An 11,786-nucleotide genomic window follows, 5' to 3' on the forward strand; every position below is an offset into this window, starting at 1 on the left:
AAACAAGATTCTATAACAAAATGATTAAATGAGTGTTAGAGAATATATCCTCTAATAGGTACCTCTATTGAGAGAGGTCAAAAGAAATTATAGAAAGAGAAGGTATTGCCAAAGTCTTAATACTTATCTTCTGTTTGAATTCTTCTGTTGACACTTCTTCATATTCCAGGGATATCGATAATTTTTATCATCGTCGATTCATAGTCTCGGAAGATTCCACAATAGAATTTGCAGCTTCTTGGAGTTCCATCCAGCTCAGCACAACCATCTCAAACGAATGCGCCTATCTTAACTTATTCGTTGGTACTATATCCAATAGTCCAACAGGAACTCGATATGAGCTCAAACGTCCTCACATAGCTATACACACTCCTACACACTCTCGTTTCTAGTTTAATATAACCTCAGCTCTGATACCAACCTGTCACGCCCCCAAATCCGGGGTTAGAAGATTTGGTCGTCACTATGAAACCTCAATCCAAAATAACCTGTTTAATCAAAATTAAATGCCAGCAGAAGATATTTATCATAAATGACCCCAAACTAATCCAAGATCTTTTAAGGTTACAGTTCTAGAAACAAGATATCCAAATTCCACAATAAATTTTTCTCACTTTCTTTTAAAACTCTATTCAATAAATTCCAACTCAAAACTAAACCCACTAGTATAACTTCGAAATGAAGTATACTAGGCCCAAATAAAATATACAACTATAATATAATATAATATAAACAACTTTACACAATAAAACTTACTCTAGATCGCAAACCCTGGATCAACCACCTTCCAAAAGCTTCTTCTTTGCTTCCTCGAATTACGCAGCTAAACAGCGCAAGCTAATCCTCACTGGAGGTTAAATTTAAAAACAGGCAAGTATGAGCCGAAGAAATGCTCAGCAAGATCATTATAGTAAATATAGGGTCGTTTGATATAAAACCGACATCTGCATCAGTACAGAACATTTAAAAATCATAATTGCTGAATCATAAAATTATAGTAGTGGAACCCCAGAATTGATTCCTTAATTGTATTCAAAAACCCTTTTATATTTTCCAGCGACGTGCTTCAGCAATACTTTGAATCATAACGAGAATAAAACTCGTAAAACAGTGTTTACGGAAATATCGTAAACTACAATAACATGAAATAATGATTATGGATTGAATCATAAACTTTACTCAAAACTCAACTCTTGATATTAATACTTATTTTGTTGTCATATCAAATTATATATCAATACGAACTTTGATGCTCACAACACCCATACTGAAGTCAACATCAATCATCTATACTAATACCACCTTTGATATTTAACAACAACGTAAGTATCCACAAAATCAGAAACTGAATCAAAGCCACAATTCACTTTTAATCCAAAACAGAATCAGTACTTTTAACCCAAAAAGAATCAGTTGATAAATTATTTATTCTATGAATATCAAAAATGATATGATAATTTAGATTAGGATCATTCTCCGACGGACGTACTATCACATGCTGATTAGCCCGTGTGATAGCACAAGGTCATGATTCATAGAAACGTGACCCCAAAAACACGAGTACTCAAACAAAAAGGCATAACTAGCCTATGGCAAAATGGTGTCATAATATTCATATGGCACTTAGAAATAGCCCTCCGCTGGACCGTCCGTCCCGGTCACTTACGCAATTATGATCCAATCTTAAAACCTTTTATTGAAATGGGGTCATGATACTCGACACCCGAAATAATTTTATTTCCCCCAATTCTTAGGTAGGAATATTCACAACCAAATCACTTTTCTCAAAATCCAAAGCATTTATAAATCCGATAATTGGATAAGTAAAATCACTTAGCTACTCTGAATATAGAATAACGGAAGAATACTTGCATAAACAGAATTATTTAATTCAGCGATATGTAAAACATTTATCGATTCTAAACTGAGAATAGGGAAAGCAATACTTGCATCAAAAGATTTAAAATAAATATCACTTGAACAATAAGTGATGATAGGGATACTTGCATACTGTGATTCGAAATAAAAATCACTTGAACAATAAGTGAAATCAGGGGTACTTGCATAATATGAATCGAAATAAACGTCACTTGAATGATAAGTGAGGTTAATGTACTTGCCTTTGGGTTTTAGCAGTTAGTCCCACTCACAAAGACGCATCTATTCTGACATTCTGCCTCAAAACATTACCGTCTTTATTCAACAAATCGTTTGGTCTGCTGCTCATGCAGTGCTGCAACCCAAGATTCCATACTATTCAACTCTACTCTTTACCCATTCCATCTGGTCCTGATCGACTTGAGAGATCCGCATCTATAATTAAAATATAGAACTTTAATCGTCTAAACGATAATCACTCGACGAACTGCGCGTCAAAAGCCTATCGACTACCCATACGATAGCCCACACATAAATATAACAAATAAACACAGGATCCTTGATCCACATACACACATAATTCACATAGCACATAAGCACATAACTCATATATCACATAATTCATATCACATAATTCATATAACACAGGACTCGGTACGTTTAAAACTGAAATTGGGTCAAAATACGATTTATCGATGAATAATCGACTCAGAATCATTCGTAAAACAAGAGACCTTTTGAAACAAAAGAATTTGGGTCTCGAACGTATTTTTATTGAAAGCGGAATATTTTTCTGAGTTTGGAAGCGTTCGTTTCGTATTAAACGGATGAACGGTTTATTTATAGAAATATCTTGTCCCCACACGTAATTAGGTTTCGTAAAATTTAATTATACATATATCCTCGATCGACGTCTCCGATAATCATAGGTTACGTTCCCGTATTTTCGGAATTAATTTCCTGAAAATCGGGCAGCGTCTCTTTTGTTTATCGGCCTACCCGTCGAACATCCCGACGTCAAAACACAACAACACAATCAATCGCAATCCAACAATCCAATTCTTAACTTCAGTCAACAACTTCACTTCGCAATCTCACCAATACTAATTAAATACAATCATTAATCGCTATTATCTGTAATTTTATGTTTTAAACCTTATTTTACAACTTTTATTCGTATTTTGCGTTTTAAATCGTATTTTATAATTTAAATCATATTTTATATTTTTAAATCGTAGGACTCAGATCGAATCATCATAGTCCACCGTCGGCTCGCCGAAGCTCATCGCTGACGGCGATAAAATTCGCGGGTACCCGAATAATTTCGGGTTTCCAACACGAATTTCACCAATTAAATCATTTCGGAATGATCAGAAATTTAATTTCGAAAATCAAGAATATTTTATTCGAAACTTTTCCACAAAGTTACACAATAATTCGAACCATCAAAGTAAAAGGATCGAATTAATCACAGTAACACAGCCATAATCCAACCCAATCAGCACAGCAACAACAAACGGAAACAAGCCGGAAAACCGAGCACACAAACCGGAAACCGAACACACAAACCGAAAATTACAGCAACAAGAATCAGTGATACTCACATATATACGTACATACACGTATGTGTGTATATACATATACATCACCAAAATCGACTGTAGAAATAAACGGTACAGGGGTGAGTTCACCTGAAAGCGGCGGCTTACCAGAAAGTAACAGACGGCCGGAGCAGTTCCGGAAAAAGGAAAACAGCCGAACTGAAAAGAAACGGACGGGAATAGAAGAAGGGGAAAGGGAAAGAGAGATGACAGAGAGCGAGAGAGATTGGTAGGAGAGAAGAAGAGAGACTGAAAAAGAAAATGAGATAAAATGTAACACTTACCAGGTCATTACACGCGCACGGAAATGCTGCCACGCAGCTCAATTTCTAAGCCACGTGTCCTCTTCTCCGACTGGAAGCCCGATTTTATATCGTTTTTAACATTTTAACGGTTCTACTTACGAATACATATTAATCAAAATAATCCCAAAATAGTTTTAAAATGTTATAAATATCCCGAATTTTAATAAAACATAAACTTCGAAATTTTAGGACAATTTTTGAAATGCAATTTATACCCGTCTTTAACGAATAAACGAAACAATGCGCAGGTGAAATTTATCCCAAAAATCACCAAAATAATTTTAAAATTCTCGAAATATTCCAAACTAAATAAAATATGAATTTCGTAATTTTTGAAGAGTTTCGAAATTAATACTGATTTTACAATTAAATACAAACATAAATCATTTAAAGATAATTAATCAATAAAAAATATTGATTTCTAAATTTTATAAAATCCCAGAAATAATTATTGTAATTATAAAGTCATAAAAATAATTTTTTTAAAGATAATTTTAAATATTTATGAAATTGAATTTTCAATAAAAGTAGTTTTAAAGATAAAAAAAAAATGGTACGACTCAGTAATTAATAATACAATAATCCTCAATCACAACTGAGTCCGACACGATTAATATTACATACAACACATAGCAGACATAATATCCCTCCAATCCCTAATATTACTAAACGAAGTCACTTTACCGATATCAATAAAATGATCGGTTTTCAAATAAACTTTTGAAAATAATACATTTAAAGAAATATTTTCAGAAATTAACAAGGATCAATATAACACTCAACAATTAGTACATTACCATTTAATAACACAAACTCGTCAAATAGGAATAAAATATCCCCAATTTTATTCCTTCTAAATCAGAAAATCACATAAACATATTCAAATATTAATAATAATAATTCTGAAAATACTGGATATCACAGTTAGTGAGTCACGACTGCTTATCAGAATTTATGCTATTATCAGAGTATTTCTCCAGTAATCATAGAGTGTGAAAAGTCATCAAGAAAATATTTTGCTTTTCTAATGTATATTTACTTAATACCAGCAATGCACTTGGGTCGTCCCTTCCACATTTTTACTCTAGATCTCAAAGGAGTACCTGATTTTATTCTTTGATCCTTTTGCTTTTTCTTTTGATAAGTGAGGTTTATCAGCACTTAGTACATTCAGCAGTTTTACTAGTATCAGAACTTAACAGATGAGTAGCATTATTCTAATTTGTGACTTAGTAATAAGATAAACAAAGTCAACTCAACTAAGCTCAATTATCAGAATTTGCTTGTGTCATAAGATTTCCACAGAAATAATTACTTCTTACATGGGATCATTTGCTTATTGAAGACTACTAGGTCAGTATCTAGCACAGTTATCCTCATAGGATTGAATAGTTACTTAAACAGACATATCACTTATCAGAGTTTAGAAACATATATCTGACAACAATCAGTACTTAAACACATATTTCAATTAATCACAGAATACACAAAGAGATTACATTCTGTAAATACTGATCATAAAGTCTGATGCATCAGAACAAAACTAGGCAGATTTAGAAAAAGAACCTGAAACCATTCCAAGTTCATTTACCAATCTTGTAAAAGTGGCTTCACACAATGGTTTTGTGAAGATATCTGTTAGTTGTTGATCTGTTGGAACAAAGTGCAATTCCACTGTACCTTCATCCACATGTTCCCTTATGAAGTGGTACCTGATGCTGATGTGCTTTGTCATAGAATGTTGAACTGGATTACCTGTCATAGCAATAGCACTTTGATTATCATAGTAAATAGGGATTTTGAAATATGTTAACCCATAATCCAGTAACTGATTCTTCATCCAAAGAATCTGTGCACAACAGCTTCCTGCAGCAATATACTCTGCTTCTGCAGTTGATGTGGAAATTGACTTTTGTTTCTCGCTGAACCAAGAAACCAATCTGCCTCCAAGGAATTGGTAGCTTCCACTTGTGCTTTTCCTGTCAATTTTGCAACCTGCAAAATCTGCATCTGAGTAACCTATTAGTTTAAAATCTGATTCTCTAGGATACCACAATCCCAGATCAGCTGTTCCTTTAAGATACTTAAAAATTCTTTTCACAGCTGTTAAGTGAGGTTCTCTTCGATCTGCTTGAAATCTTGCACAAAGACAGGTAGCATACATGATATCAGGTCTACTAGCAGTTAGATAGAGTAGAGAGCCAATCATACCTCTATAATCAGTAATATCTACTGATTTACCAGTATCCTTATCCAGTTTTGTTGTAGTGGTCATGGGAGTGGATGCACTTGAACAATCTTGCATTCCAAATTTCTTCAGCTAGTTTCTGGTGTACTTAGTTTGACAAATAAAAGTGCCTTCTTCATTCTGCTTGACTTGAAGGCCCAGAAAATAGCTAAGTTCCCCCATCATACTCATCTGATATCTTGACTGCATCAGTTTGGCAAACTTCTTGCTAAGTCTGTCATTTGTAGACCCAAAAATTATATCATCAACATAAATCTGGACCAGAAGTAAGTCCTTTCCATGGTTGAGGTAGAACATTGTTTTGTCTATTGTTCCTCTGTTGGATCCACTTTCCAGAAGAAACTGAGCTAAAGTCTCATACCATGCTCTAGGAGCTTGCTTAAGTCCATAAAGTGCTTTATCAAGCCTGTAGACATAATCTGGATGTTTGGAATCTACAAAGCCTGAAGGTTGTTCAACATATACTTCCTCCTCCAATTCTCCATTGAGAAAAGCACTTTTCACATCCATTTGAAAGACATTAAACTTTTTGTGAGCAGCATAAGCCAAAAATATCCTTATGGCTTCTAACCTAGCAACTGGTGCAAATGTTTCATCATAATCAATTCCCTCCTGTTGAGAATATCCTTTTGTAACCAGCCTTGTCTTATTCCTTGTAATTATGCCATCACTTTCAGTTTTGTTTCTGAATACCCACTTTGTACCAACAACAGATCTATTCTTTGGTCTTGGCACTAGGGTCCAGACATTGTTTCTTTCAAATTCATTTAACTCTTCCTGCATTGCTTGCACCCAATCAGCATCTTGAAGAGCTTCTTCCACTTTCTTTGGCTCAGTCTGAGAGAGAAAAGAATTGTAAAGACATTCATTTGAAGTACCTGTTCTAGTTCTGACACCTGCATCAGGATTTCCAATTATCAAATCAGGTGTATGTGATTTTGTCCGCTTTCTTGCAGATGGAAGGTTTTCTCTAGAACTGGATGCTCCCCCATGATCCATGCTGTCTTCATTTTCATTTTCTGATGCTCCCCCTGAAACTATGCTCTCTGAGTTGGATTTTTCAGAATTTAGATTTTCAGCACTATCAGAACTTGGCTTATCAGAACTTGACAAATCAGAACTTGAAGAGCCAGATGTATGTTCTGATGTTTCTTGAGATGTGGTAAGATCTTGAGTATGCTCCCCCTGCATAGGTGCATCTTCCTTTGACGTAGTCACCACAGTTTGAATAACATCAGAGTTTAATCCATCAGAGTTTACAGTATCAGGACTTAGACTGTCAGGATTTTCAGTATCAGAATTTGAGTCTTCATTTTCAAATCTCAGCTGATCATGGTCAATGAAATCTTCAAGACCAGTAATCTTCTTATCATCAAAAGAGACATTGATAGATTCCATGACCACTTTTGTTCTCAAATTATAGACTCTGAAGGCTTTTGTGGAAAGTGGTTATCCAACAAAGATTCCTTCATCAGCTTTTAGATCAAACTTGGATAGCTGTTCAGGATGAGTCTTGAGAACAAAACACTTTCATCCAAATACATGAAAGTACTTCAGATTTGGCTTCTTTTTCTTCACCATCTTATATGGTGTTTTTCCATGCTTGTTAATGAGTGTTGCATTTTGAGTAAAACAAGCAGTCTGCACAGCTTCAGCCCAGAAATAGGTTGGAAGCTTTGCTTCTTCAAGCATTGTACGTGCAGCTTCAATGAGAGTTCTATTCTTCCTTTCAACAACTCCATTTTGCTGTGGAGTTCCAGGAGCAGAAAATTCCTGCTTTATTCCATGGTTTTTGCAGAACTCTTCCATTATCAAATTCTTGAACTCAGTGCCATTATCACTCCTTAAGATTTTCACAGAATCTTTGACTAATTTATCCAGATATTTGACATGATCAATCAAGATAGATGCAGTTTCACTTTTTGTGTGCAAGAAATACACCCATGTGTATCTGGTGAACTCATCCACTATGACCAACACATATTTCTTCTTTGCAATAGTCATGACATTCACTGGACCAAATAGATCAACATGTAGTAGATGATAAGGCTCAAGAATTGATGATTCAGTCTTGCTCTTAAATAAAGATTTTCTTTTTTTGGCTTTCTTACAATTATCATAAAGGCCATCAGGAGCAAATACTGACTTTGGCAGTCCTCTCACAAGATCTTTCTTGACCAGTTCATTTATATTGTTGAAATTTAAATGAGAGAGTTTCTTGTGCCAATTCCAGCTTTCTTCAATTGATGCTCTACTCATCAGACAAATTGCAGAACCATCAGTACTTGTTGAAAACTTAGCTTCATAAATGTTACCACGTCTGTATCCTTTCAGAACAACTTTGCCTTTAGATTTACTCACAATTTCACAGTGTTCTTCAAAGAAATCAACATGATAACCTCTGTCACAAATTTGACTTATACTCAGCAGATTGTGTTTAAGTCCTGAGACCAGAGCTACTTCTTTAATTATGACATTCCCAAGATTGATATTGCCATATCCCAATGTTTTTCCAATGTTGCCATCTCCATAAGAAACACGTGGGCCAGCTTTCTCCACAAAGTCTGATAGCAGGGCCTTATTTCCAGTCATATGTCCTGAACATCCATTGTCCAGAACTAGAATATTTTTCCTGTTGCCCTGCAATCACAAAGACCACTAATTATTAGTTTTAAGGACCCATACTTGCTTGGATCCTTTGGCCTTATTAAGTTTGTTAACATTTGCAGCGGATTTAGCATCAGAGTTTATGTTAACATTTTTCTTATCAGAACTTACACTATCAGACTTTGAATCAGAATTTACACTAGAAGGAACAATGGAAACTTTCTTCAAAGAAGGTTTTATTTAATAATAATCATAGTACAAACTATGATATTCCTTACAAGTATAAATGGAATGCCATAAACTACCACAATGAAAACAAGGATTTTGTGGTTTGTATCTAACAGACTGACTCTTAACTCCTGATTTTGAAGGTAAGGAGTTAATATTCTTATTCTTCTTGCAAAAAGAAGCCAGATGGTTAGAACTTCCACAATTATGACATGTTTTCCTAGGAGCATCAGGAACAGGTTTATAATCATTGCTTTTATTCACACCTTCCTTTCCATTCCTATTTTTCCTAGGTAATTTTACCTTGTTTGCATTCTTAACATCTTTCAGCTTATGCTTAAGCTGCTTCTTTATCATTAAGCCTATGTTTACTTCAGCTGCCTTTTCTTGTTTTAGTTTGTCAGAAGTTAATTCCCCTTTAACTTCTGATTTCTCATTTTCAGACTTTACAGTTACAAACTTAACAGGTTTTAACTTTGGCTTTTGCTTAACAACAGGCTTAATTTCTTCAGTTCCTTTATCATTCTTATCCTCTCCATAACCTAAGCCCTCTTTCCAGTTTCCACTACTTAGCAAATTTTGAGTTGTTTTGCCAGAGTTAGTCCAAGTCCTGATAATCTCTCTTTCCTTTTCTAACTCAGTTTTTAGAGATTCATTCATTTTTAGCACTTCATCCCTAACATAAAAAGCATCATCTCTATCCTTCTGAGTTTGATGAAACATGACTAACTCTTTTTCTAAGAAATCATTTCTTTTCTTAAAAGCAAGATTTTCAGAAGTTAATCTTTCACATGTTAAAGTTTGATCTCTATAACTAACAAACATGGTTTTAAGATATCTTCTCAGCCCATTAATATCATCAGTATGAAAAGCATAAGTAGTCTGAGGTACCTTTGTTTCAGCAGCTTCAGAACTGCTCTCAGTACTTTCTTTATCAGCATTTGCCATCAATGCATAGTTCTCCTCACTTTCAGAGTCTGAGGTGTCTGTCCAGCTTTTCTGCTTTGTGACAAGAGCCTTGCCTTTGTCACCCTTTACCTTCTTGCAATCAGGAGATATGTGGCCTTTTTCACCACAGTTATAGCATTTAACATTGGTATAATCTCCTCTGTCAGACTTTCCTCCTCTACCTTCAGATTTTCTGAAATTCTTCTTATCAGAACTTATGCCTTTCCTGGAAAACTTCTTTCCCTTCCTGAACTTCCTGTATGCAATCTTTGTGATTCCTTTCACCATAAGAGCACACAGCTTCATCATCTCCTCATCAGCATCAGTCTCATGCAAGCTTTCAGAATCTGAGTCATCATCACTTTCAGAACTTGATGACTCAGTATCAGACTTTATGAAAAGAGCTTTACCATTGTCTTTCCTTGAGGAAGCTGCTTTGGGGGATTCTTCTTCAGCCTTAAGAGCAACTGTCCTTGACTTTCCTCCTTTCCTCTTGCTTCTTTGTTCCATCTCAAGTTCACGAGTCTTGAGCATTCCATAGATTTCATCAAGAGTTGTTTCATCAAGATTGTAGTTGTCTCTTATTGTCGTTGCCTTCAAATCCCAGCATTCTGGAAGAGCTAACAGGAATTTAAGGTTTGAATCTTCAAGATCATACTCTTTATCAACCAATGACAAATCATTCAAAAGTTTGACAAATCTATCATATAAATCATTCAATGACTCATTAGTCTTTGAGTCAAAATGTTCATACTCTTGAGTGAGTATTGTCTTCCTGTTCTTCTTAATTGTGTCAGTTCCCTGACACCTTATTTCCAGAGCATCCCATATCTCCTTAGCAGTCTTGCAGTTGATTACCCTGTTTGACATTACATTATCAATGGCACTATGCAGTAAGTGTCGTACCTTAGCATCCTTAGCAATTGATGCTATATCTTCAGCAGTATAATCACTCTTCTCCTTTGGTACGGTCTTTGCTGCTTCACCTGCAACTGCAACAACGAGCTTGGTTGGTTTGTGAGGCCCTTCCTTGATTCTATCAAGGTATTCTGGATCTGTTGCTTCCAGGAACATGGTCATCCTTACCTTCCATATGGGATATTCAGATGGTCTCAGTATGGGAACTCTGATAGTCTCATACCGACTTTGAATTTGTGTCTTTGGAGGTTCTTCAGTTTTTGTAGGCTTAGTTAGAGTTTCTGTGTCAGACATGATTGTGTTTGGATCTTTAACTGTATGTGTGTTAACAGATTAGCTCTGATACCACTTGTTAGGTCACACACACTGTAGAGGGGGTGAATACAGTGTATAATACAATCAAATCGAACTTTAATATCTTAAGTAACAGAAAACAAACTTTATTGAAACAATAAACTCTGTTACAGTATGGAACTGTTACCTCTCAGTGATGAACAAATATCACGAGAGCTGCTAGGGTTACAATGAATAATCTTCTTGAATATGATAACACTTATAGTGTAAACCCTATGTCTGTGTTTATATACTATACAGTTACAAGATAAACGCTAATTGATATGGAAAATAATTCTGCTTCCTAAAATATATCAATCAGATATCTTTTCTTCCAAGTATTCCATTCTTCACGGAACTCCTTCTTCATGCATATCTCTTCTTATGTTTATCTCGATCTTCTTTCCTTTAATCAGCTACTGTCCTTATCTGAACGTCCTTCAGCACTTAAGTTCTGATATCGAACTTCTGATGATTATCTCCTGATAATATGAGTACTGATATCCTTAAGTCCTGACTTCCAGTATAATTACTGATTAATGGTTAAGTACTGATTTGTCCTGTTAAGTAAGATCTGAAATCTAAACATATATCATATTAGCCATGACATTATAAAATATATCTAACAGGCTCTAATACTCCTTAGTTCCTCAATCCTCTTTAGAACTATTCTTCTTGCAGTCACATTGTATCCAAAGTTCTTTTTGAAGGATGAGTAGA

The sequence above is a fragment of the Apium graveolens genome, chromosome 8 (assembly GCF_009905375.1).
Source record: "Apium graveolens cultivar Ventura chromosome 8, ASM990537v1, whole genome shotgun sequence".
Taxonomy (NCBI): domain Eukaryota; kingdom Viridiplantae; phylum Streptophyta; class Magnoliopsida; order Apiales; family Apiaceae; genus Apium; species Apium graveolens.